This window comes from Sapajus apella, unplaced genomic scaffold, assembly GCF_009761245.1.
Source record: "Sapajus apella isolate SASKATOON/1434 unplaced genomic scaffold, GSC_monkey_1.0 scaffold42, whole genome shotgun sequence".
In the NCBI taxonomy this organism is placed as follows: Eukaryota; Metazoa; Chordata; class Mammalia; order Primates; family Cebidae; genus Sapajus; species Sapajus apella.
Genome location: NW_022436982.1, coordinates 17,598,458 through 17,626,290, shown reverse-complemented (window position 1 = coordinate 17,626,290; position 27,833 = coordinate 17,598,458). Strand labels below are relative to the sequence as shown.

At 42.4% G+C, this 27,833-nt stretch overlaps 1 long non-coding RNA gene across 2 annotated transcripts; it reads left to right on the top strand.

The window, feature by feature from the left end:
- Positions 1–499: 499 nt before the first annotated feature.
- LOC116566136 lies at positions 500–23,772 on the top strand. Of its 2 annotated transcripts, none has more exons than XR_004275751.1 (3): positions 500–730; positions 2,345–2,520; positions 23,016–23,772. It is a non-coding gene; the product is annotated as an uncharacterized LOC116566136 (long non-coding RNA). The 2 variants fall into 2 exon arrangements; XR_004275750.1 differs by having other exon boundaries at positions 2,324–2,520.
- Positions 23,773–27,833: the final 4,061 nt, after the last annotated feature.

Below are 27,833 nucleotides of genomic sequence, written 5' to 3'. Positions count from 1 at the left end.
TGGCTGAGCATCCTTAATCTGCAAATTTAAAATCCAAAAGCTCCATAATCCAAAACTGTCTGAGCATCCACATGACGCCATAAGTGAAAAATTCCATGTATAATACTTAACACAAATTTTGTTTCATGAGCAAAATTATTAAAAATATTATACTAATTACTTTCAGGCTATGTGTATAAGGTATATATGAAACACAAGTGAATTTCATGTTTAGACTTGGGTCCTATCCCCAAGATATCTCATTATATATATGCAAATATTCCAAAATCCAAAAAAATCAAAAATTTGAAACACTTCTGGTTCCAGGCATTTCCAGTAAGGGATATTCAAACTGTATATGCTATGCATGAATTTCTTTTTCCTTCTTTACAATTTCATGAAGAAGTTGTAGAAGATGCGTTCTTACTGCAGATCTTAACAAGTATAGCATACGATTTTTTTCTTTCCTTATTAAGTGGAAAACATCTACTTTTTCACTTAAAGAAAACATTTTGTGACTTCTCTTTTACATATTCAAATTGCCAGCACCACTACTCTTGCACTTTGGAGCTATGATTAAGTAAAATAAAGATGACTTGAACTCAAGCACTGTGACATAGCAACCAAGATGGCTATTGAGTGACTCACAGTCAAGGAGCATACATACCATGGACACTGGTTGAGGGCAGGATTCATGTCCCAGATGGGATGGTGTGGGACCGTGTGACATTTCAGCATGCTATTCCAAATGGTAAGAATCTTAAAACTTATGAATTGTTTATTTCTGAAAATTTCCATGTAATATTTTTGGACTGTGGATGACCACCAGTAATTGAAACCTCAGAAAGCAAAATCTCTGCAAAGGGGAGACTACTAAAAATAATTACTGAACATGTGAATTTCTTTTCACAAGTGTAAGTGGGAAGATACGCTAGCAGTTTCACTCACTTTCACTGATGAACAAAGACAAATGCAAGTATTGCACTAATTGTTATATGCTTTTTGCACATACAATTTTGATTTTTCATTTAAATTTTCCCCTTTCAATAAGACAGTTCTTCAAATTTATAACTATGATTTCACTGTCATATTTTTCTAAGATGTTTTACATAAATAAGCTCAGGAATCGGAGAATGTTTTCAAGTGAGGAAGGCAAAGTAGCTAAAGGCAGGGATTTGGGAGCTGGCTGAAGAATCAAAGCCAGTTTCTGCCACTTACTAGATTTGTAATAAATTGCCTAATCTCTCTACAATTCAGGTCTCTTACTTTAAAAATGGAGGAAATAAATATTTCATAAATGTGTCATGGTTGAGGATTAAATGAACTAATGTTTGAAAAGTGTTTGATGCAGAGTGGGTATTCAGTAAATGATAGCTGTTATGAAAAATACTCTTGTGAGCAAAAGTCTTAAAGTCAATTCAAGATTCATGACGTCCCCTCATCTCTCTACTATGTGACTAGCTATGCTCTAGATGGTGTAGGATCTGTTAGTCTGAACTTCTGAGTGAGACCCATGCAGAGTCCCCTGCTGATGAGAACTAAGCATGTGGAATGAGCTAGAAATGTAGTTTTTGCCTTTTTAAACCACTGAAATGCAGGGATTGTTTGTTACTGCAGCCTAAGCAGCCCTTTGGAGGAAACTCAGATGCTTCCACTACCACCATATCTAGGACTCAGGGACAGAGATGATTTGGACAGTGCACAGAACAAGGGACAAGTAGGCATATGAGTGTAGGACAGAGTGGTCATGATTGGCAGGTGATGGCTACTCCAGCAGTGAGCAGTATTGTAGAAAATGCATAGAACCCCATATCCTACCTGACATTGAATCAAGAAAAATAGTACTCATCTGGTGAATATACTGGTTCAGTTCCAGGAAAGTCTCAAGGGAGGTTGAAGAGGTTTGAAGACCTCTTGTATGTTTTTATAGGCACTGTCTTCTTTCCTTCACAAAACAGGATGGAATTATCATGCAAATGTCTGCAGAGAAGGAAGCACAGATTAGGTGACTGTGGCTACTATGAGGGCCAAAAAGGCCCTCCCACCCATCCTATGGGATGTACCACCTGTGGCCAGTAGGCCTATGGAGAACGGAGGGACTGGGGGCACCTGCTCACCCCTGTACCATGCCTGTTCTGCACCTTCAGCTCTGGATCCCCCAGAGAGGGACTGCTGCCTGCATCTGGGTTCCTGGAAAAATAGCAATCTAACAGGACGTGTTTTCAGATCCCTCAAAAAATAATTGCTTTATATTCCCTCCAAGTAGGCACACCCCATTACCAAACCTGGAATTTAGACCTTTTCTAAATAGAAAAGCATGAACTTTGTGATAAAGCTTCTTCAGGCCCTTTATCTCCCTGTCCAGGCCAGTGTGTTCTCCAAAAAAGAGGGAAGATGGGCTCCCAAGAGATCACAGTGTCCACCTGCATCCTACCAGCTGAGTCACTTGTCTGCTCCTGCCGCATTGACCTTTATTGAGCAAAACCTTGGAGTACTGGCATTTCAACCACATCCAGGAGGCTGACCACATCCAGGAGAATGGTAAGCAATCTTTCATATGTTGAATTACCAGTGCCCTGATCAAACCCTGGACAGAACATCATCATTTAAATAGCTCATGTCCTGATTCAGTGTTTCCTGAGCAATATGCCACAGAACCCAAGTTCTGAAAGACATAGATGCTGGGCTACTAAGGGCTTCTCAGGTCAAAGCATTTGGGGGTTCATTGTATTCTGTTTTCCCTTCTCAGCAATTTGAACTGCTTATTAAGACATTAAAGTTATTAAAGTTCTGACAGGTCCTCAAATAAAAAGTAATCTCTTTGACTCAAATAGATTGATTTTGCTATTTTTCTGAAATTTATTTGAATTTGATTATGAACCATGTTTAGTATAGCAAAATGATTAACATCTTAAGAAATAATGAATTTTTCTCAAATTTATTTATTTTTCTGTATTTTTCTCAAATTTATTTGAATTTGGCTATGAGCCATGTTAGTATAGCAAAATGATTAACATCTTAAGAAATAAGGAACATTGCATACTGACTTAAGTATCGCTCCCTTGATTTATCCCTATGACTTGGGGCAGCACCAACTCTTACCCTGTCCAGAGGAATAAGTTAGGTTGGAGATGGACCATGTTCAGTCCAGCCAAGATGTTTGCATGAAGTCCCTGAAGGAGTCAGCCCTTTCCAGCTGGGAGACTTCTGGAATAAACAAAGATGTTCATGAATTTGGTGGGTTCATTGGGCATTACTAATTTTTCATTCAACATTTCTTTTGCTTTTTTATCTGAATGTTTCAGTAATTGATCATCTCAAGATCAGTAAGGAATTCAGCTGGTCATTGAACACCTGAGGTTTTCTGGTGTTCAAATATGCCTATTTTAGACAGGGACTTTCTGTCTAAATTAAGAATCTTGACATGGGGAGATTATCCTAGAATATGTGTGTGGCTCTAATGTAATCACAGGGTGTTTATAAGAGGGAGATAAGAAGGTTCATGAGAGAAAAAAATGTGATGAGGGAAGCAGAGGTCAGAGTAATGCACTTTGAAAATGGAGGAAGAGGCCATGAGCCAAGGACCATGCTGAGACCACCAGAAGCACAAGCGGTTGAGGCAGACCTAGCAGTGCAGTATCAGAACAGGAACTGTGGGCTAGTTTCTTGGACAGGATTGATTGTACCTTCTGCTGCATGCACCCAGCACCCCAACGAGTCCCCCTTTTTCTGGAAACCAGAGCACATATCAAGAGGTGGCGTCACTTCAGGAATAGGAAAGTCATGTGACCAAAACAAGTTGTGGCCATGCATCATGGATACAACAAACAGAAACAATATGGAAGAACATGTGTGCAGAGGGGATACCTACATATGTGGCACCTGAAATTTGGGGCCACTCAGAGATCGTATTCTGGGAAGCCCAGCCTGTTGGGGATGTCTTGCCCTTTAGAATATGATACTCTACAGACAAGCTTAAGATAATTTGAATTCCTGTCCCTTCCATCTATATATGCTATATTCTTTTAAAATAAAAGCTACCTCCATGCACTCCCAAGGAACCTCTTGTTTTCTTTTTGTTTATTTATTTGAGGCGGGGTAGGAGGGCATTGCTTTTTCATTTCATCCTTTTGGGGGCATCCTTGTTTTAGTAGATGCTTTTCAAAGTCTTTCATAATAATGCTTACTTGTCCAGCCTCCTTTTCCTATAGAGTATGGCCAGATGGATAGTGTCAACCAAGTAGTAGAGTCACACATTTGCTGTTATACTTAGTATGACTAATTCATCCATTTCACTTTGATGTACAATTGTCCTTGTTTACCTAGAACAGATCCTTGACAGTATAGCTTCCAGCCCCATCACCTCCTTACTCTTACTAGCACATTAAGAGTCAGACTCAGCAGCTGGGATCTAGAAGAACATCTACATCCTTGCTATTCAAAGTGAAGTCCACTGACCAGCATCATCAGCATCACATAGGAGCTTGCAAGAAATGTAGAATCTTGGGCCACATCTAAGACCTGCTAAATGAGAAACTGTGCTTTAACAAGAGTCCCAGGTGACAAGTATAGCACTCCTCTAGAAGAATCCACAACATATCAGTGTCATACAAAGGTCTGGGATCAAGCTGTGGGAAAGAAAACCATGTGGAAAATGGAATACCCCATCCTTCAGGGGGATGGATACCATCTGTTTGGGACTGCACGGTGTTGGAGGCTGTTATTCTGATGGCATTCATACGCGAACTGCTTCCTAACTCTGATTTTTACTCTTCTACACTGCTCTGAGTATGCTGAGAACCTGCTATTGGGATAACCAGTCATCTCAGATGCCTGGGACTGAGGCAGTTCTCAGACATGGGACTTTCCATTTTAAAACAAAGACTGTCCTTTCATACATTTTGCTGGTGGGAATGTAAACAGCTACAGCCACTTTGGAAAACAGTTTGACAGTTCCTCAGTAAGTTAAACATAGAATAACCATATGACCCAGCAATTTCACTCCTAAGGATATATACCCCAAATAACTGAAAATATATGGCCACTTAAAAACTTGAATAGGGGGACTGGGCATGGTGGCTCATGCCTGTAATCCTAGCACTTTGGGAGGCCGAGGAGGGAGGATCACAAGATCAGGAGCTCAAGAACAGCCAACATAGTGCAACCGCATCTCTACTAAAAATACAAAAAAATTAGCCAGGCTGGGTGGCAGGCGCCTATAGTCACAGCTACTTGGGATTCCTGAGGCAGGAAAATTGCTTGAACCTGGGAGGCAGATGTTGCGGTGAGCCGAGATTGCACCATTGCACTCCAGTGTGAGCGACACAGCAAGACTCTGTCACAAAACAAAACAAAACAAAAAACAACAACAACAAAAACTTGAGCAGGGGCTGGGCACGGTGGCTCACACTTGTAATCTCAACACTTTGGGAGGCTGAGGCGGGTGGATCTCCTGGGGTCAGGATTTTGAGATCAGCCTGGCCAACATGGTGAAACCCTGTCTCTACTAAAAATACAAAAATTAGCCTGATGTGGTGGTATGTGCCTGTAATCCCAGCTACTCAGGAGGCTGAGGCAGGAGAATTGCTTGAACTCAGGAGGGATCCTAGGAGTCAAAGCTTGCAGTAAGCTGAGACTGCATCACTGCACTGCAGCCTAACCTGGGTGACAGTGAGACTTCATCTCAAAAACAACACAAAAAAAACTTGAACAGGTGTATTCATAGTGGAACTATTCACAGTGGCCAAAAGGAAGAAGCAACTCAAGTGTCCATCAACTGAATGAATAAACAAAATGTGTTTTATCCATACAATGGAATATGATTCAGCCATTAAAAATAATGAAGCACTGAAACATAGATTATCAGCCATTAAAAATAATGAAGCACTGAAACATAGATGAACTATAACATAGATGAACCTTGAAAACACTATGCTAAGTGAAAAAAGGTAGTCACAAAGGCCCACTTACTATATAATTCCTTTTATCTGAAATGTCCAGAAGTGGGAAAATTCATAAAACAGGAAGCAGAGACAGGATCCAAGATGGCTGTTTAAGAACAGCTCACGATTGCAGCTCCCAGTGAAAGCGCAGAGGGTGAGTGGATGCCGCATTTTTATTGCCCACAGACTAGGAAATTCCCAGGTGGAGGAGCTCCACAGGTCACCAGTGCAGCTGTTTCGGCCAGCGCAGCTGTGCCGGCCGGGGCCACTGCTTTGCCCCGCGGCTGCTTTGTTGGCACCCCGGAGCAGTGGTTCTCCGTACAAAATACACCGGTCCGGGTGCCCTTTTGGCTGGTGACTGGAGCCACGGGAAGTCGCCCATTCGTCTGTTTAAAAAGGGGAATGAGCAGAGAACCAGGACAGTAGATTCCAGGGCCAAAAAAAAAAAAAGTGCCACAAACCTCAGTGCCGCTGTTTAAGCCAGCACAGTGAGTGGCCGCAGGGGAAAACAAACAGACCCCGGCGCCTCTTCAACAGGCGACTGGAACACCAACTTAAAAAAGGCTCTGAGGCAGGGAGCCAGACGATCAGGCTCGGCTGGTCCCACCCCCACAAAAGAACAGCAATCAGAAACTCTGGATTGAGAGTTTCACAGCAAGTGCAGCTGAACCCGGGATGGTCCAGCTCTGTGGGGGAGGTGCGTCCGCCATTACCGAGGCAGCCTGCCATGAGGGAGGTAGTCGGCCAATGCTAAGGCAGCCCACCATTGCCAAGGCAACCCACCATTGCTGAGGCATCCCGCCGTTGCCAAGGCAACCCGCCATTGCTGAGGCAGCCTGCCGTTGCCAAGGCAACCCGCCACAGCAGAGAGACTCCACCTCAACAGAGGCTGGCCACCATCGCCAAAGCAGTTCTAACTACACCCATATAAACAGGACTGCAGGGAAGTTCACTCGGCAGTGGGGCGGAGCCCACAGCAGCTCAGAAGCCTCTACAGGCAGACAGTGACTAGGCTGCCTCCTTGCTAGGCAGGGCAGGTCTGAAGGAAAAAACAAAAGAAGGCAGCAGCATAATGGAAACTCATAAATAAAGCCTTAAATCCCTGGGACAGAGCACTTGGGAACAACAAGCAGTTCATGAGTTCTGCTGCAGCAGACCTAAATGTACCTGCCCAGCAGCAATGAATGAACAACAACAGAGCTCACAGCTCACCATTTGAGCTCCTATAAAGAAGAGACCATCTCCTCAAGCAGCTCCCTGACCCCTATATACCCAAAGAGACACCTCATAAAGGAGAGATCAGATTGACACTAGGCAGGTATCCTTCTGGGACACAGACAGCAGAAGAAGAAAACTGGTAACAACCCTTACTGTTCAGCAACTGCTGCAGGTGAACCCCAGGCAAGCAGGACCTGGAGTGAACCTCAGCAGACCTACAGCAGAGGGGCCAGACTGTCAGAAGGAAAACCAAGAAACAGAAATAACCTCATCATCAACAAACAGAACGTCAATCTGAAAGATTTGAGACCCAATCTGAAAGCCAGCAACTACAAAGTTGACAGGTGGATAAATCCTTAAGGATGGGAAGGAACCAGCGCAAAAAGGATGAAAACACCCGAAACCAGAACACCTCTCCTCCTACAAGGGATCACAACTCCTCACCAGCAAGGGAACAAGGTTGGAGGGAGAACGAGTGTGATGAAATGACAGAATCAGACTTCAGAAGGTGGGTATTAAGAAACTTCTGTGAACTTAAAGAACATGTTCTAACCAAATGCAAAGAAACTAAGAACCTTGAAAAAAGATTTGATGAAATGCTAACTAGAATGGACAAAATAGAAAGGAATATAAGTGAATTGATGGAGCTGAAAAACGCAACACGAGAACTTCCCAAAGCATGCACAAGTATCAACAGCCGAATGGAACAAGCAGAAGAAAGGATATCAGAGGTCGAAGATCAACTCAATGAAATAAAACGGGAAGGCAGGACTGGACAAAAAAGGGTACAAAGGAATGAACAAAATCTCCAAGAAATGTGGGACTATGTGAAAAGACCTAATCTATGCTTGATAGGCGTACCTGAATGCGACGAAGAGAATGAATCCAAGCTGGAAAATACTCTTCAGGATATTATCCAGGAAAACTTCCCCAACCTAGCAAGGCAGGCAAACATTCAAGTCCAGGAAATACAGAGAACACCACAAAGATATTCGTCAAGAAGAGCAACCCCAAGGCACATAATCGTCAGATTCACCAGGGTTGAAATGAAGGAGAAAATACTAAGGGCAGCCAGAGAGAGAGATCGGGTTACCCACAAAGGGAAGCCCATCAGACTCACAGCAGATCTCTCAGCAGAAACCCTACAAGCCGAAGAGAGTGGGGGCCAATATTCAACATCCTTAAAGAAAAGAACTTTCAACCCAGAATCTCCTATCCAGCCAAACTAAGCTTCATAAGTGAAGGAAAAATAAAATCCTTTGGGAACATGCAAGTACTCAGAGATTTCGTCACCACCAGGCCAGCTCTACAAGAGCCTGAAAGCGGCTCTACACATATAAAGGAACAACAAGTACCAGCTCAACTGAAGGGCAAAACACCCAGCTAGCACCAAAATGGCAGTAACAAATTCACACATAACAATATTAACCCTAAATGTAAATGGACTAAATGCCCCAATCAAAAGACACAGACTGGCAAATCGGATAAAAAGCCAAAACCCATCGGTGTGCTGTATCCAGGAAACCCATCTCACATGCAAGGATACACAAAGGCTCAAAATAAAGGGATGGAGGAAGATTTACCAAGCAAATGGAGAGCAAAAAAAAAAAAGCAGGAGTTGCAATTCTCATCTCTGATAAATTAGACTTTAAAGCAACAAAGATCATAAGAGACAAAGAGGGACATTACATAATGATAAAAGGATCAATGCAACAAGAAGAGCTAATGACCCTAAATATATACGCACCCAATACAGGAGCACCCAGATACATAAGGCAAGTTCTTAATGACTTACAAAGAGACGTAGACTCCCACATAATAGTGGGAGACTTTAACACCCCATTGTCAATATTAGACAGATCAACCAGACAGAAAATTAACAACGATATCCAGGACTTGAACTCAGACCTGGACCAAGCAAACCTAATAGACATTTACAGAACTCTCCACCCCAAATCCACAGAATATACATTCTTCTCAGTACCACATCACACCTACTCTAAAATTGACCACATAATTGGGAGTAAATCGCTTCTCAGCAAATGCAAAAGAATGGAAATCGTAACAAACAGTCTCTCAGACCACAGTGCAATCAAGTTAGAACTCGGAATTCAGAAACTAACCCAGAACCGCACAGCTTCATGGAAACTGAACAACTTGCTCTTGAATGTTGACTGGGTAAACAATGAAATGAAGACAGAAATAAATATGTTCTTCGAAACCAACAAGAATGAAGACACAACATACCAGAATCTCTGGGACACATTTAAAGCAGTCTCTAGAGGAAAATATATAGCAATAAGTGCCCACATGAGAAGCAAGGAGAGATCAAAAATTGACACCCTATTGTCAAAACTGAAAGAGCTAGAGGAGCAAGATCAAAAAAACTCAAAGTCTAGCAGAAGACAAGAAATAGCTAAGATCAGAGCAGAACTGAAGGAGATAGAGACACAAAAAACCCTTCAAAAAATCAATAAATCCAGGAGCTGGTTTTTTGAAAAGATCAACAAAATAGACAGACCAATAGCCAGATTAATAAAATGAAAAGAGAGAATAACCAAATTGATGCAGTAAAAAACGATAAAGGGGATATCATCATAGATTCCACAGAAATTCAAACCATCATCAGAGATTATTACAAACAACTATATGCACACAAACTAATAAACCTGGAAGAAATGGATAAATTCCTGGACAAATGCCTCCTCCCAAGCCTAAACCAGGAAGAAGCCGAAACCCTGAACAGACCAATAACAAAGTCTGAAGTTGAGGCAGCAATTAAGAGCTTACCATCCAAAAAAAGCCCAGGTCCAGATGGGTTCACAGGTGAATTCTACCAGACATACAAAGAGGAGCTGGTACCATTCCTTCTGAAACTATCCCAAACAATACAAAAAGAGGGAATTCTTCCCAGATCATTTTATGAGACCAACATCATCCTGATTCCAAAACCCGGCAGAGACTCAACAAGAAAAGAAAACTTCAGGCCAATATCCATGATGAACATAGATGCAAAAATCTTCAATAAAATACTGACAAGCCGATTGCAACAGCACATCAAAAAGCTTATCCACCATGATCAAGTAGGCTTCATCCCAGGGATGCAAGGCTGGCTCAACATACGCAAGTCTATAAACGTAATTCACCACATAAACAGAACTAAAGACAAAATCCACATGATTATCTCAATTGATGCAGAGAAGGCCTTTGACAAAATTCAACAGCCCTTTATGCTAAAAACCCTTAATAAGCTAGGTATCGATGGAACGTATCTCAAAATAATAAAAGCTATTTATGACAAACCAACAGCCAATATCATACTGAATGGGCAAAAACTGGAAGCATTCCCCTTGAAATGTGGCACCAGACAAGGATGCCCTCTCTCACCACTGCTATTCAATATAGTATTAGAAGGTCTAGCCAGAGCAGTCAGGCAAGAAAAAGAAATAAAGGGCATTCAAATAGGAAAGGAGGAAGTCAAATTGTCTCTATTTGCAGATGACATGATTGTATATCTAGAAGACCCCATCGTCACAGCCCAAAATCTCCTGAAACTGATAAGCAAGTTCAGCAAAGTCTCAGGATACAAAATCAATGTGCAAAAATCACATGCATTCCTATACACCAATAACAGACTTAAAGAGAGCCAAATCAAGAACAAACTTCCATTCACAATTGCCTCAAAGAGAATAAAATACCTAGGAGTACAACTAACAAGGAACGTAAAGGACCTCTTCAAGGAGAACTACAAGCCACTGCTCAATGAAATAAGAGAGGACACAAACAGATGGAGAAACATTCCATGTTCATGGTTAGGAAGAATCAATATTGTGAAAATGGCCATACTGCCCAAAGTAATTTACAGATTCAATGCTATCCCCATCAAGCTACCAATGACCTTCTTCGCAGAACTGGAAAAAACCACCTTAAACTTCATATGGAGCCAAAAGAGAGCCCACATAGCCAAGTCAATTCTAAGCAAAAAGAACAAAGCGGGAGGCATCACACTACCAGACTTCAAACTATACTACAAGGCTACAGTAATCAAAACAGCATGGTACTGGTACCAAAACAGAGATATAGACCAATGGAACAGAACAGAGGTCTCGGAGGCAACACAACATATCTACAACCATCTGATCTTTGACAAACCAGACAAAAACAAGCAATGGGGAAAGGATTCCCTGTTCAATAAATGGTGTTGGGAAAGCTGGCTAGCCATGTGCAGAAAGCAGAAACTGGACCCCTTCCTGACACCTTACACTAAAATTAACTCCAGATGGATTAAAGACTTAAACATAAGACCTAACACCATAAAAACCCTAGAAGAAAATCTAGGCAAAACCATTCAGGACGTAGGTGTAGGCAAGGACTTCATGACCAAAACACCAAAAGCATTGGCAACAAAAGCCAAAATAGACAAATGGGACCTAATCAAACTCCACCGCTCCTGCACAGCAAAAGAAACAATCATTAGAGTGAATCGGCAACCAACAGATTGGGAAAAAATTTTTGCAGTTTACCCATCTGACAAAGGGCTGATATCCAGAATTTACAAAGAACTAAAACAGATTTACAAGAAAAAAACTAACAAGCCCATTCAAAAGTGGGCAAAGGATATGAACAGACACTTTACAAAAGAAGACATACATGAGGCCAACAAACATATAAAAAAATGCTCATCATCACTGGTCATCAGAGAAATGCGAATCAAACAACATTGAGATACCATCTCACGCCAGTTAGAATGGCGATCATTAAAAAACCTGGAGACAACAGATGCTGGAGAGGATGTGGAGAAATAGGAACACTTTTGCACTGTTGGTGGGAGTGTAAATTAGTTCAACCATTGTGGAAGACAGTGTGGCGATTCCTCAAGGACCTAGAAATAGAAATTCCATTTGACTCAGCAATCCCATTACTGGGTATATATCCAAAGGATTACAAATCATTCTACTATAAGGACACATGCACACGAATGTTCATTGCAGCACTGTTTACAATAGCAAAGACCTGGAACCAACCCAAATGCCCATCGACGATAGACTGGATAGGGAAAATGTGGCACATATACACCATGGAATATTATGCAACCATCAAAAACGATGAGTTTGTGTCCTTTGTAGGGAAATGGATGAACCTGGAAACCATCATTCTCAGCAAACTGACAGAAGAGCAGAAGCTCAAACACCACATGTTCTCACTCATAGGCGGGTGTTGAACAATGAGAACACATGGACACAGGGAGGGGAGCACTACACACTGGGGTCAGTCAGGGGGAAATAGGGGAGGGACGGTGGGGGGTGGGGAGCTGGGGAGAGATAGCAAGGGGAGAAATGCCAGATGTAGGTGATGGGGAAGAAGGCAGCAAATCACACTGCCACGTGTGTACCTATGCAACAATCTTGCATGTCCTTCACATGTACCTCAAAACCTAAAATGCAATAAAATAAATAAATGGGGGAGAAAAAAAAAACAGAAAGCACATCAGTTGGTCACCCTACAGCTAGCATCCACACTCGTAAGGAAACCAGGCTCAACAGTATGGTAAGGGAACATCACAATACTCAGATATGCCATGCCAAGCTCCATGTTTTGGTGGAGAGGACCTGGGTTAGAAGAGTGGGTGTCATAACCCATTTCACCCCTCACACAGGAACCTAAAGTTTGTGGAGTCCTCTGCTTGGTAGAGCTGGGGTCACCCTAACCCTGCCACATCAGACCCAGGGTCTTGACAGATACACTTGGTGTTAGATGGATGGGGAGACTCAACCAGTCTTTAGCTATTCCTCAAAAACTTGTGCTCATTTGATCACCTCTAATAAAGGTTCTCTGGCTGTGAATCCAGACTACCCCTCCTTGGGATTTCTGGGTTTGGGATGGGAGATTTCAGGAGAAGTTGCCACAGGTATCTGGAATCCAGCCAGGGAGTTTTCAAGCCACCTCAAGGGCCCTTGCTCCTTTGTTGCCCTGTGTCTCCTCCCTTTGACTTACAGGGGCTCAGTTTCACTTTCTGTTTAACCTATTCTTGGACCTTGATTCTCAATACCCAACTTTTGCTCATCAATTGATAATGGGAGAAATGTTCACTTCTGTCTAGTCCTGAGCTCCCACAGAGCTGAGCAAGGATATTCCTCTGCCCCAACTGCCAGAGGCAGGATATTAAACAGGGATGATAATTAAGGGGTTACTGGTATTAGGAAAATCATTAAAACTGGAGCTATAACTAGGTAAAAAAGAAAAAGCTAGAAATGTGGTTTCACTGGATAAAAAGCAATAATAAGTGAAGCATTCATGAAAATGTTTATCATCTATATTTAATTGCTCTGTAGCATAACACGATTATATATATTGGTAAATATGTATTGTATTAATATATTGCCACTTTAGATTTCCCCAGTTAACCCTCTGTGAGTTTACTCAGCCTTCATAATTTATGGCTCATGCAGCATGGTCATCTGTGTCCAACCTAGAAAATTAGTGGGCCTATGCCTCAGGCTTATGAGCTATCAGTTCTACGCCTTGACATTGCACTTGGTGATGCAGGGCAGAAGTAGTTTGGTGGTTTCTCAGCCCAAGGTTGAGTAAACAGATGTCCCGGAGTTGATTTTCCCCAGAATAATTGCATACAATGAGCACAAATGTTTAATTAATCAGGAATCTTGTGCTTATTATCTTTTCTCAGGGCTTCCACTGATAATGACCCAGAGGAAAATTCTTTTCCTTTGTGGGAATGATATTTTATTTAAAGGTTTTCATTTCATCATCTGATCCTCCCCCCAACCCCCTTTTCTAGTAAAAGAGAGAGAAAGAGACTGACTGAATGAATACCTGGAACACCAACAAAAGAAAGGAACACCCATGCTAGTGACTGCAGAGAGGCAGTGATGCAGCTGGGCGGAGGGCATCTCCACCACTCAAGTCAGTCTCCAAACTATGCTGAACTCAGAATAATATAATATTTTATATTCACTTGATGCAAACTTTTCTCCCCAAAATCAAAGTTGCAAGGAAGGAAAGGGAATTAAGCAAATGTTTAACATACAAGGAAGTGGAAAGGCATTTGTGTATGAAGTTAGGTTTGAGTTTTCAGGACTGAGCATTGCAGTCCGGGCTGATTCCCTAATGAAGGGCCCACTCGCCAAGCCTGGTGCGCGGCACAAAACATTAATCAGGACATTGTTTGCATTAAAGGGCTGAGTTTTCCAGTGGGTAATCATCAGGGAAACCCAGTCAAGGGCGAACAAGGACGGCAGCTCTGATTAATTAAACATCTGCACCGGGGCTAAAAGCAAGACTCACCCTGTTGGTTGTACAAGAGCTGTTGATATTAATGCCACACGTGGAATTGGGAAATATCGTTTGCTGAAATCCTGTCTGTGTGGAAAGCTCCACATTCAGAGCATATCAAGTTATATCTCTGTATTATTTCAGCTGCTTCCTGTGCCACAAGATGTAAGGAGTACTGGGCAGAGTAATGGTATACTTAGCTTATCCCTTCAAGAAGGCAGCATTTGAACTAGCCTTGACACGTCGGTTAAATTTGGCATCTGGGTGAAGGCTGTACTGTGAAGGGCATTCCAGGGAGTGGGGGGCCAGCATGAGCAAAAACAGGAGCTACGTCTTCATGGCCATGAGTCTTGGTCTGATTGGAGCTCAGGGACTGGAAAGTCAGTGAGAATCAGTGTTGCAAATGTATGTCCTAATGCCAGACACTGAGGTTCAATCTAAAAACCATGGAGCTATTGGAAGCTTCTTCAGTGGTGGATGGGTGGCATGACCACAGTGTTCTCAGAAGAGTGATTTGGAGTAGTGGGGAAGATGGATGTCTGCGTAGGAGAGAGACCAACCTGGAGAAGCATCTGTTAAGATGGTACCCAGCAATGTAGGTCCTAAAGCAGACCAAAGTAGATCTAATTCAAAAGAGAAAGGATTTTCACAGATAAAGTATACTACAAAAAGAGCTACAGTGAGGGTTGCCAGATAAAATACAAGACGCTTATGTTTGGACACACTGATACTAAATATTATTTGTTGTTTTATCTGAAATAAAAACTTACTTGTCATCCTTTTTTTTTGGTTAAGTCTGGCAGCCCCAGTTCCTGTCAGTTACCTGGTGTGGCAGCTCTGAGAACGCACCTTTCAGATCTCCAACTGCAGGGAGAATCATTCATTAACTGAGGCCTCAGCTGCTGTATTCTGAAATTGCTTCATTTGTCCCAAGCCTGTGCTTCCCGTGGGCTGCTCTCAGTCAGTGACTTGACATGGCATGGAAGCTAGGCATGGGACTTCTCTGATGGTGACTTTGGCTCCAGGACTTCCCCTAGTGTTGCACTGCAGCCTAAGATACTTCCACCCACCTTGCCTTCCTTGTCTCTCTCCTTTTAATGGAGTCAGATCCCTACTGTAGTCTGACAGCTCTCCAGCCTCTGTTGGCTCCTTTTTTCTCTAGGGGCTTGCCCTCATAAAAAGCTTTGCACATAGAGCCCTTCTTGGCCTCTTCTAAAAAGACTCAGAGTAATGTATCTCATGTCCCTATGGAAGATGGCAGGCACTATGTAAAGAAAATTTAAAATTTTTAGATGTGGAATAGGAACCAGTGAGGGCTGTAAGGCAAAAAATGGTAAAAGGAGAGGAGAGAGAGGACTTAGAGGGGGGCAACATTTTTTTCTGATTTGGGTGTGTTTTACTTAGTCCTTGATGAGTGCACACCCAAATCATGCATAATATGTTTTAAAATGCCCATAATTCTTGCCCACAAAAATTCTGATTTAGGTCTTAGGTCTTAGATGATTCAGATGTCTGTGATCCTGATGTTCCCTCCTGGTTGAGAAACCATGTTTTAAAGGACTTAGGTCAGATGGTAAATAGATTTTGTCTCTAGAGGAACTCTGATAAATTGGTGATGCTTGGAGGGCTGTGCTGACAAAAGCTGTGTGGCCACATTTGGGCTCAGGGGAAAAGATCTGGGATTGATTAGGATGGTCTGGTAAGGTTGAGGGAATAGGGGCAGTAGCAGTGCTCTGTATTTGCCAGGCCTGCCTACGTTGGTGGACTATTAAAGCCATCATCCTATGCCTGAAAGGAGGCTATTGCTGTAGTCTAGGAAAGAAGAAGAAGGGCCTGAAGTATAGTTGAGGCTGTCAGGGTTAGAAAGGGAAAGATAGGGAGGTAAATGTGGCATTTTTGGAGCTAGAAGGAGAAAGACTTGGGAACCAAATTGGTGCACGAAGTAAAGATGAGAAAGACTCAGATAAGATTCTGAGGTTTCAGTGACTGAGGGATGTGTATGTGTTCAACTAGCTGGCCATAGCTCCTTGACAACTGGACTAAGTCTTAGTTTGGGCTGTTACAGCAAAGTACCTTAATTTGGGTAGTTTATAAACAGAACTTTCTTTCCCATAGTTCTGAAGACTGGAAAGTCCAAGATCAAGGCTCTGTCACATTTGGTGTCTGGTTAGGGGCTATTTCTCATTGATAGCACCTTTTATTTGTGTTCATATGGCAGAAAGGCAAGAGGGCAAGGCAACTGTCTGGGGCCTATTTTTTAAGGGCACTAATCCCATTCATGAGGAGAGAACCCTCATGACCTAATCATCTCCCAAAGACCCAGCCTTTAATACCATCACCTTGGTGATTTGGTGTCAACACACACATTTTGAGGTGAGGGCACAAACATTTAGACAACAGCAGACTGGTGATTTGAGTTACTCTCTATATACATCATACCAGTAGCAGCAGTAGTAGTGGTCATCACCAGTCTTTTTATTTTCTAGTTCATTATACCTCTGTTATTTTATATGAATGGCATATTTAAATGAATAGATACATGTAAAGATTCATATTTAGTTATGTACATATTTGTTGTTTAGTTATAAAAATGTGTATAGAAATTTCATCTATTCTGAAGCACTTTACAAGATTTTTTTACATAGTCTATAGGTGTGTACTGTTCAATTTATCTTTACTAGAAAAAGAATGTGTTGACTTTAACTGGATTTAGATTAAGAATATGAACATTTGATGTGCAAAAGTAGCAATGTGTATGGTGTGTTAAGGACAAAAGAACATCTGTCTGGAGGTGCCTCTCACTAGGAGGTTCCATGCTTGGTCAGGCACGCATCCACAGGGAGGGGAGAGGTGACAGAGGCTGTGGGATTGTGACCGCAGAATGCAGAGGACCTGACTCATTTCCCTTCCCGCACTGCAGGCCATGGTTTGTGGCGGCGGCTCACCACACTGGCCAAGAGTTTGCCTCTCCTACCATTCCCATTCCATGTGATCTCTTCCCAAGGTGCCAGCTCCTGGCTTTCCATCTGGGGGACACAGACATTTTTTCAAGAGGGTGGAGGGAAAATCAACATGAAGATTAATGGACTTCAAAGCAGAAAGAGAATGAAAATACTGGAAAACTCTGTCTGTGATTCAGCGTTCAGGGGCACAAGAATACACTGGAGACAAAGAAGAAGAGCCAAGTCGAGTTCTGAGGCCAGAACTTTGAGTTTAAGAAGTCACTTAGAGATCTCGCCTTATGCAACATAGCCATGAAATTAGTGGTTGACTGTCGCCCACTTTCTCTTCTTTCTTGAATACTGGTGAGGGGCTTAGGTTTAAGATGAATTTTATGTTTAGGAGCATTCATTTGAAGATAGGTTTTTCAGCCTGCATTTGTAAAAATAGCTCCTCCCAACCAGAACACCAACGCATGTTCCACATATGTGGACATTCTATGGGATAATATGCTACTGAATAGTAAACAAAAGTAAATTATTAATCTCATTTTAAGTAGCATAGGAAATTTTTAGTGACTTGTAAATCCAATGTTTTATACCCAAAAAATGTGAAAGAATGTTCACTACCAATCTAACGTGTTAAGTTGCATATACGTGGACCAGCAGATCCACTTGTCACTGTAGACAATGGCAGTCATCTAGCCAGACTAGAGTCACAGTGTTTACTGTGATATGCCAAATTACCTGACTATGTAGCACCCTGATTTCTCTCTGAAAAACCAAGTTGTCATGGTCAGGGAGCTGCTCCCTCAGTTGGATGTGTACAGGGCTTTGGGGAAATCGAGTGGCCAGTTAAGCTAATCACAGGTGTGAATTCCTTATGGGCCCCTGAGGACAGCCCAGAGAATGTGTTTCCCAGCTGCAAGAGGTACACTGAATTATAACATATAACCACTTCCTGAGGGGTGGATATGATTCCCTGGCTGCCAAACAGGGCCATTGTTGATGAGGCTCCACTAGAAGGTACGTGTTGAGGTGGGCTAGCTACTGTACAGCATGGTCCATGAGCACGCCCTCCACCCCAGGGCTCTGTGGGTTGCGGCAGCCCCCAGGATCCATCTGTACAAGCAGCCCCCAGAGCAGGGCAGGGACCAAGCTCGCCCCTCCTCAGTTCCCACTGCTTACTCTCCAGCAGGGGAGCATAGCCAGTGCTGCTCAGCTCGCCAAATGGTGCCAAACAGGCCCTGAGAGCAACATGTTCAAAGGCCTTTTTGTCTAGGAATGCATCCGTGCCGAGGAAGGGAATGTTATGCATGGCATGCACGGATGGGCTTTCAACCCACCCAAATCCAAACCTCATTTTCTCTCTGGGAGACAGGAGGGTGACAGGAGAGGAAGCCAACAGGGCAGGATGCTGCCAACATTCAAGCGGGAAGGGCCCTGCTCTGGAATGAGCACATTGGCAGAGGAATGCATTTTAGAAATGTTGTGGTGAGTGAGACACCAAGGTTTATTTTAAAATGAAAGATTTATGAAAACAGCCTGATACCTGAGGGGAAAAAAAAGAGACAAGAGTTGAAATAGATGATGGTTTGCAAGCTTGGATGACGTGGAACATGAGAGAGCAATGTGGAGGACTGGCAGGGAGGAGAAGGGCCACTGGCTGTGGGCGAGAGGCCAAAAAGAGAGTTCGGGGAGGGCACTGGGGGGCATAGGTGGCCAGTCTGGGATCCCGCTTCTCATCCTACCTCCACATTAGTTTCCCTGACCTGGGAGTACTTTCTCACCTGTACAGGGAAGTGGGGACAAGACACATTATTGTAAGGCACAGATATCCAGGTTGGCTGCAAGGAGCAGACAAAGACTTTTTTGTTTGTTTTTTACAGACAGGGTCTTGCTGTATTGCCCAGGCTGGAGTGCAGTGGCACCATCATAGCTCATAGCAGCCCCAAATTCCTGGGCTCGAGTGATCCTCCCTTCTAGGCCTCCCAAAGTGCTGGGATTTCAGGCATGAGCCACCATGCCTGGCCAACAGAGAACTTACTGTAAGGATGAGGATTAGCTCCTAGAACCTGAGGAAGGGGTGAGAATCAAGGAAGCTGTAGGGATGTGGCAAAACAGGGACAAATGGCAGGCTCTTCAGGGCCTGGATTCCAGGTTTAGTGAGCTCTAAAAGTCTTCTGCCCTAGTACAGCTCCTCTGCAAGATCCACATTCTCAGAAGGGCAATTCTAGCTGGTCTAGCATGGGTCATGTTCTCATCTGCTGACCAGAGGAGGGCACCCAAACTAGGAGCCAGGGAAGAGAGTTTTCCAGAAGAGGATTGAGGGAACTGGAGCGGGACAAACAGAAACACCAGTGTCCACTGTGCAGGGTTAGAAGAAAACCACAAGCAGGCATCACCTCAATACCACAGAGTCATGGAAGCAAGGAAGGCTCTAGAATGTGTCTGTAGTGCTGCTTTGTATGTGCTATTGCAGGGGTCCCCAACCCCTGGGCCATGGACTGGTACCAGTTTGTGGCCTATTAGGAATTGGACTGCACAGCAGGAGGTGAGTGGTAGGAGAGCGATGGAAGCTTCATCTGTATTTACAGCCACTCCTCATCACTCACACCAAGGTCTGAGCTCCACCCCCTATCAGAACAGCAGAGCCATTAGATTCTCATGGGAGTGCGAGCCTTATTGTGAACTGCACATGGGAGGGATCTGGGTTGTGTTCCTTATGCTAATCTAATGCCTGATGGTCTGTCACTGTCTCACATCACCCCAGATGGGACCACCTAGTTTCAAGAAAACAAGTTCAGGGCTCCCACTGATTCTACACTATCATGAGTTGTATAATTATTTCCTTATACATTACAATGCAACAATAATAGAAACCTAGCACAATAAATCTAATGTGCTTGAACCATCCTGAAACCATCCCCCTACTCTCCACCCCTTGTCCGTGGAAAAATTTGTCTTACATAAAAAATTGTCCCTGGTGCCAAAAAGGTTGGGCAGCGCTGTGTTACTGTATTAACCTCCCACAGTCTCCCTGAGAGGAAACTGAGGACAGAGGCTCAGGAAATTGGGTTCTCCCAACATCCTGTGCTAAGACCATGGGGCGGGGCCCCAAGGGCAGGTGTGCCTCCTGGTTGTCAGTAGTGCCCACACAGGGAGCTCAAGGGAGGAGGGGAGCAGAATGGTGTCTTCCAGCCTGAGGCTGCCCCAGAGTTCTGCATGCTTCATATGTGCACAACAGAATGTTTTCACCTAAGCTTCTTAATATAAGTTTGAAGATCAAGTGCTTATCTCATATCTTACATATTTTCAGGAATGCTGGAAGAGAGAAAACATGCCACCTGGTATCATTTCCAGAAAGAATTAGCTGGGGAAAGGAAGCTGCAACATGCACTGACAGGGGCTAGGTTCAGTCACTGGCTTTGTGTCGCTGCAGAGCCCTTCTTGTTTCCGTAGCAAGACGCGTGGCTTCTCTTGCATTGGAGTTCCCACCATCAGCGTCTATCAGCCTTTCTTACAAAGAGATGCAAAGATTTAATGGTTTCAGGAGGGAGGCCACCTAATTTGACACACATTTGACACACACATTTGACACATTCTGCACATTCTTGTGGTTGAATAACACCACCTGTAGGCTGGTGAGATGGCATTTTCAACGGGTGGTAAACTGCCCTTTTTAGCTGATTGTGGGAAGGGAGATCTCACACATTTTTTCCACAGTAATACGATTTCAGCTGAGAACAACTGCAGGAGCCACTGTTGGGAATGCAACCAAGGTTCAATGTGGAGGCTATTATTGGTATTAGACGTTTCAGTGTGTTTGACATAGTTGAGTTCTCTTGAACTCCTCAAGGAAGCCTCCTGTTGTGAGTTCTGTCCAACAGAATGGACAAGGGGCCAGTATTCTCACCACTGCCCCAATCTTGGGGGACAGGTGGCTTGAGTGTTTTAAAGAGCTAAAATAGCCTGAGACTTTACCTATCAAAGTTTCCCTGGATCTTAGGTTGGCACTACAATCATCATTTTCATGCTGTGGGCGTTACTCTCCAGAGTTTTTACATGTGGAGTCCTCCTTTAGTTTTCAAATTTTGTGGACCCAAGAGTTAACTTGGAGAGTGGGGTCTATCCTCTCCTATCCCCAAGCCAAACTTAATAAATACACAATTGAGAAGAAACATAGTACACTTGATATACAAAGACAGTTTCAAATTGAGTCTGCCAGCCCCCATCTTTCTACCACATGGCTACCCCTAAGATCTTTGGCGACTCATTTGTAGGCTGAATCGAATGAATTATACACTGAGAATAAAAGGAAAACTTAGATAAGGCAGCATTTTGTAATGGAACTGTTTTCTCAGCTCCCAGGTTTTGACGGCAGCTCTCAGTTAATCCAGATATCTATTTATAATAGCATTTGGAGAGATCCTTCAAATTGGGTCTTAAAAACAAAAAGAACATATGAAGAAAGAATCTACAGGAGGATTTGAATTACATATATGTTAATACATAATTAACATGGGCATTATTATTTGTAAAAAACACAGTGGATCCCTTTAAAAAATTTCGGTTCTGCCCCCTAAGTCCCTTATGCAGTTATGCCTAAGAGAATTGTCTTCTTTCTTGTGGTGTGCACTTTCTCTTAATTTAACACCCAAGTTCACAGATTACTTCCTGCCATATGGTCTGTGGGGAATGTCACCACCTGTGACGGGCTCTTATTTATGAACTGAGGAACGTTCTCCATCTTGGTATGTGGGCTAATTCAAAATCCATTCCAAGTTCCAAGCCTTTATGATGATTTCTAAAAAAGATTACTTTCCTCCAGAATTCTTTGCTTACTGCCTGCTTCTAGTTACTTATTTCTCAGGGATTTACCTTTCTTTCGGCATGGCCTTGTAGCTTTCTGTTTCTCTGAACATTTTCTCCCTGCGGCTTCTGTGTGTTTCATTCTCCCCTTGCTAAAGATTAGAGGAGGGGATTGATATTTGTTCCAACAAATATTTATTCAATATCCAGTATGTCAGTCACTGGGCTAGGTATTGTGTGAAAGAGTAACCTCCAAATTTGATCAGAGTTGAAAATAAATTTTACCGCTATGCAGAAACATGCTCACCTTGATGTTTCCTGTGAAACACTATCAACACCTTCCCTGGTTACAACAGCTGACTCTTACCTTTAATAATTTTGTGCTAACCAGGTGCGGTGGCTCACGCTTGTAATCCCAGCACTTTGGGAGGCCAAGGTGGGCAGATTACGAGGTCATGAGTTTCAGGCCAGCCTGGCCAACATGGTGAAACCCCGTCTCTACTAAAAATACAAAACTTAGCTGGGCATGGTGGCACGTGCCTGTAATGCCAGCTACTTGGAAGGCTGAAGTAGGAGAATTGCTTGAAGCAGGACCCAGAGGCAGAGGGTACAGTGAGCCAAGATCATGCCACTGCACTCCAGCCAGGGCTACAGAGTGAGACTCCATCTCAAAATAATAATAATAATAATAGTAATAATAATAATTTTGTGCCCACAGCTGGGGCTACACAATCATTGATGGCATAGCTCCATACAAGAGAAGTGTTGAAGAAAAGTTATTCGTTGCAGAGATACTAATTATTTCCTCTAATGATCATTTCTTCTCTTCCTCTAGGCCCTTTTGCCAAAAAGTTCTCTCTCCATAGACCAACAGGAAGTTCCCTAAGTACTATGAGACCTTGTCTCTGTCTATAGCTGGCTACATTGGACACGGATTCCTCACCCAAGGGGAGGAAGACACTGAAACTACGTTAGTTGTCTTGGGAACATGAATTGAAAGGCAAGTATTTGTGAATGCTGAGACCTACATTTTGTGGTTTCCACGATGACCCAAGAACAGGCCAAGAAAGCCATCAGCACAGGGAGACAAAAAATAAATTTCTCTATTTTAATCAGCACAAAAAAAATGCCTCTCAACTGTCAATCACGAATTCTGAACCAAGAATCCAATGCCTTACTTGGGTTTGAGGTTTGAATTTACACTACAGATGTGGTCTAGGAATATCTGAGATGAGATATTGACATGAAAATGTGATTCTATACTATTCAGCCATAAAAAAGAATGAAATCCTGTCATTCACAGCAACATGGATGAGCCTGGGGGACCTCATGTTAAGTGAAATAAGTCAGGCACAGAAAGACAAATACTGCGCGTTCTCATTTGTGGGGGCTGAAAAAGTTGTACTCATAGAAGTAAAGAGTGGGATTCTAGGATGGGGGATGGGGAGGTAAGGATGGTTACAGATAGAAAATTATAGCTAGATAGAATAAGTTCTAATGATCTATATAGCATTGTAGGATAACCCTAGTTAACAATAATTTATTATATATTTTCAAATAGCTAGAAGAGAGGATTTTGAATGTTTCCAACACACAGAATGATGTGTTTGAGGTGACGAATATTCTATTTACCCTGAATTGATCATTACATATATCAAAATGCCACTGAGTACCCAATAAATATGTACAATTAGCATGTCAATTGAAAATAAATAGATGAATAAATGTGATTTTAGGCATGATGCCATGCAGTCGTGAACCAAGCACAAAACTCTCTAATAGGTCACATACTCAACCCAGCCTACACAAGACCCCCTGAATAAAGTTCCACTGAAGATGATCTCAGCTTCCAAAAGTATGAAGTATATTAGGAAATGATTCCCCATGAGAGAGAGCCAATGGATAGAATACACATCAAGATCAGATCCCCAGTCACTTCAGATAATATATGTATTACATAAAGACTATAAGTGTGTTTAAAGTGATTCAAGGCATAAAATTAGGAATTGAAAACATAATAAATAATGACAAATATATAAGGTACCATGAAAAAAAAGATTTGAAAAAGAAACAAAACTTCTAGAAGTAATAAACGTGGTCATCAATTTTAATGGATTAGACATGGTTAAAGGAAAAAGTGGTAAACTGGAAGAGATCTAATTCCAATTCAGAATGCATCACAAAAACATAAACATGTGAGGGAGTGACTAAAGATATGGAAGGAAGAATGGGAAAGAATAAGTGTTTAGAAGAAGAAATAGAAAATGAAGAAGAAATATTCGAGAGAAAAAGGACTGAGAATTTTTTTACAATGACCAAAAGATAAATATCATGAGATTCAGAAAGTAAAATAAGCCATGAGCTGAATAAGTAAGTGTGAATTCAAACGTCAAGTCCACTATAATGAAATTGCAAAATACTGATGCCAAAAAGTTCTTAAAACAATTAAGATTTTTTTTTGGTAAGAAATATAGTTAGACAGGCAGCAGATTTCTTAACAGCAACAACAGAAACCAAAAGTTAGTAAGATAACATACCCAAAGCACTAAGAAAAATCACTGTCCGTTTGCAATTATATATCCAGCTAAACTATTAGTCAACAACACATACAAAATTAAGCTTTTATTTGGTTTGGTCACCAAAAACTCTTGTAAAGTAATTGCTAAGGTGTTTATTTCAAGTAGAAGAAAATTGAACTAAAAAGGAAGGGATGAGCTCTAAGAGGGGAAGTTAAACAAACATTTGTCCATAGAAGTTAATATTATTGACAGATTTTCAGGGCATCAAAGTGAAAATGAGATATTTGACAACAATAGTAGATAAAATGGGTTAGAGAGTGTTTGGAGCTCTGAAGATTGAGAGGTGAGTAGAGATGACACTTTGTACTTTTCAAAGTCAAGGTGTATTAAAAATGTAAGGATAACATCTAAAAAGTCTGTATGTATATACAGAAATACAAGTAAGACTGATAATTACCAAATCAGTAGAACAGGAAAAGAGGAAATAAAGAAAATGGAATCAATTCCCCTAAAAATTTGGAAAAAAGAAAGCAAAGATCATATATAGCAAGGTAAATACAAAACCCAAACTAAAGTGGCAGAAATAAACCCTAAATAAATGTAAATGAACTAAATGTATCTGTTAAAACACAGAGATCCTTAACTTGGATGAAAAAATAAAAATCTATGTGGTTTTATAAGAGAAAAAGGGCAAAGAAAAGAACAAAAACAGAAAAAAAAAATAGAAAAGACCTATCAGGCAAAAAAAAAAAAAAAGCTGAATATAGTTATATTTATGCCAAACTGAAGGGCAAAATTCATGATTATTCATAAAGATTATTATTAAAATGTAACAATTCTAGTACCTATATAATATGATAGTCTCAAATAAAAAGCAAAACTTGAAGTCCCAAGAGGAACTGTCAAATTACAATCATAGTAGAAGTTTTAACACATCTGTCTCAGGGAAGTACAGCTGACTTTAAAAATTAGTGGTGAAGACTTTTCAATAAATCATTTTAGGAATGATAATGACAGTTGTCCAAATAGTGCTTCTGGTTCCAGCTCAATGAGGTGTAGGGCCCTTCTTAGGCAAACTTTCCATAGTAAACTCCTATGGGGAGGAGGGAGCAGGATTCTCTGACCTTCGCTGTCACCTGTACAGGACTCCCTCTTGTGGCTGAGGCCCCTATTCCAGCCTTGACTCAGGGAGGGGGTGATTTTGGCATGTGAGTGCTGTTATGTAACTTGGCTACGATTTTTTCCTTCTGCTTTTTAAGTTAGTGCAAGCTAGTGTGACCTCAAGATTCCTTGCACACAGCTGAGACAGCAGAAAGTTACATGCGTTAGTTAGGATGCAGGCTAAATGGCTGTCACAAAGACAGGGGAGAATACAGTGGCTCAGAGGAGGCTGATTATTTCTACCCCCGGAAGAGTCTAGGTTTCCTGCAGGTCCGTAGCCCCAGGCAGGTAGGTGGCACTGTTCCGTAAGATCACCCAGCTTCCTTCTATTGTGTTGCTCCAGGAGCCCCTCATGTTGCCCTCTTCCTCATTCTTATGTCTGCGTTCCAACCCATGGGAAGGGCAAGCAGCTGCTTTAAAAAGATGTGACCCAGAATTTGCACACATTACTCCCACTCATGTCCCTGTCCTTGGAAATCAGTCATATGGCCCCCCTGAGCTATGTGGATGTCTGGGAAGTACCATCTCCAGCCAGGCAGCCATCTTCCTTGCTCCTGTGTGTGTGTGTGTAAGGCAGGGAGGAGGTGAGGGGAGGTGTGTTGATTCTATTGTCAGTAGTAAGGAGATTGGACTGGATGACAGAAGAAAATGAGCAGTGTCTGCCACAGCATACAAATTTATTTCTAATCATCACCTACTTATTACATGTGAGGGACACTGGAACCTTTCAGAATCTAAGTTTTATCATCTAGAAAACTGCACCTCACAGAGTTGTTATTAATGGCAATCAAGATGAAGGGAGAGAAGATAAGGTCCAGCTGGGTGCCCTGTTAGCCCCTCACTCTACAGTTCCTCTTCTGCATAGCACAGAGGCCCCTAGCCAGACACACACTCCACCACAGAGCCACAGGCACCATGTTGGAGGCTGGCCAACACTTTGCCCAGTCCTGCCTCTGTTCCTGGAGCCCCTCTTTCCTTATCCTGATCCCTCCATTTCTCCTTCCTGCCTCTCCCCAGTGAAGGGATTCTGTAGACTGATGGATTGTCATCCAGAAGGTGGAGGCAGACCCCAGATCCCTGAGTTCTTGAAGGAAAGGGATTAATGAGCCCTCAGAGTTGTCTCGGGGCTGGAGCTCATCCCGGTGCCTGCTCTGGCTGGGACGGCCCACCTCGGAGAGAAAGGCAGGCGGCTGCAAAGCTTTGGTCATGCTGCCCCGTAGGTGACCTGTCAGGTTTTGTTTGTGACTGTTTGTGCCCAGTGGTGCAGGTCACACGCTGGGCTCCTCCCAGGAATTTGATCGTTTGCAGTCGTAAAGTGCAGGAGCTTGGATCTGTCCGAGCAGAGGGTTAAATCATAGAGTGTTTTACAAGAGCAGCTATAGGGAATGCCTTGTTTTCTCCTTATATGGCTATTTTTCTCAGTCCAGAATCCCAGGGTGTATTTTACGTGGTTGAAATACACAAATGGAGTCACAGTCTTAGCCAAACATGCTATGTGGCTTTAAAATTAACAAGCTTCTCTCTACTTCTGTACCCCAAACACACATTCACATGCACAGTTCTGTTGAGACTCTGCAAAGATACTCTCCTTTTTTTTTAGCCAAAAAATATTTGATGGGGGTGAATTTCTACAATTCCCTTGCTTTATGCATCAGAAATATTTCTTTTGAGGATAGTCATTTGCAAGCGTGTGGGTAAAATCTAAGCATCAAGTTTTTAATGAGTGGCTACTGTGTGTGTAGCTAGCTCTAGGGTATAAAGACAGAATGGGGTGCCCAACATTAAAATATGACAAAGCAAGATGTTTAATGAAAGTTCAGGATGACACTGGGCAAAGTAGCAGAAGGCAACACTAGGTGAGTAAGCACATGAGCTTCCTCTGCCACAGGGGCTCAGAGGAAGGAGAAATCTGTTAGATGGGTGTGTTCAGGACAGATTTCATGGAAGAAGTGGAGATTTGAGCTAGTTGGATT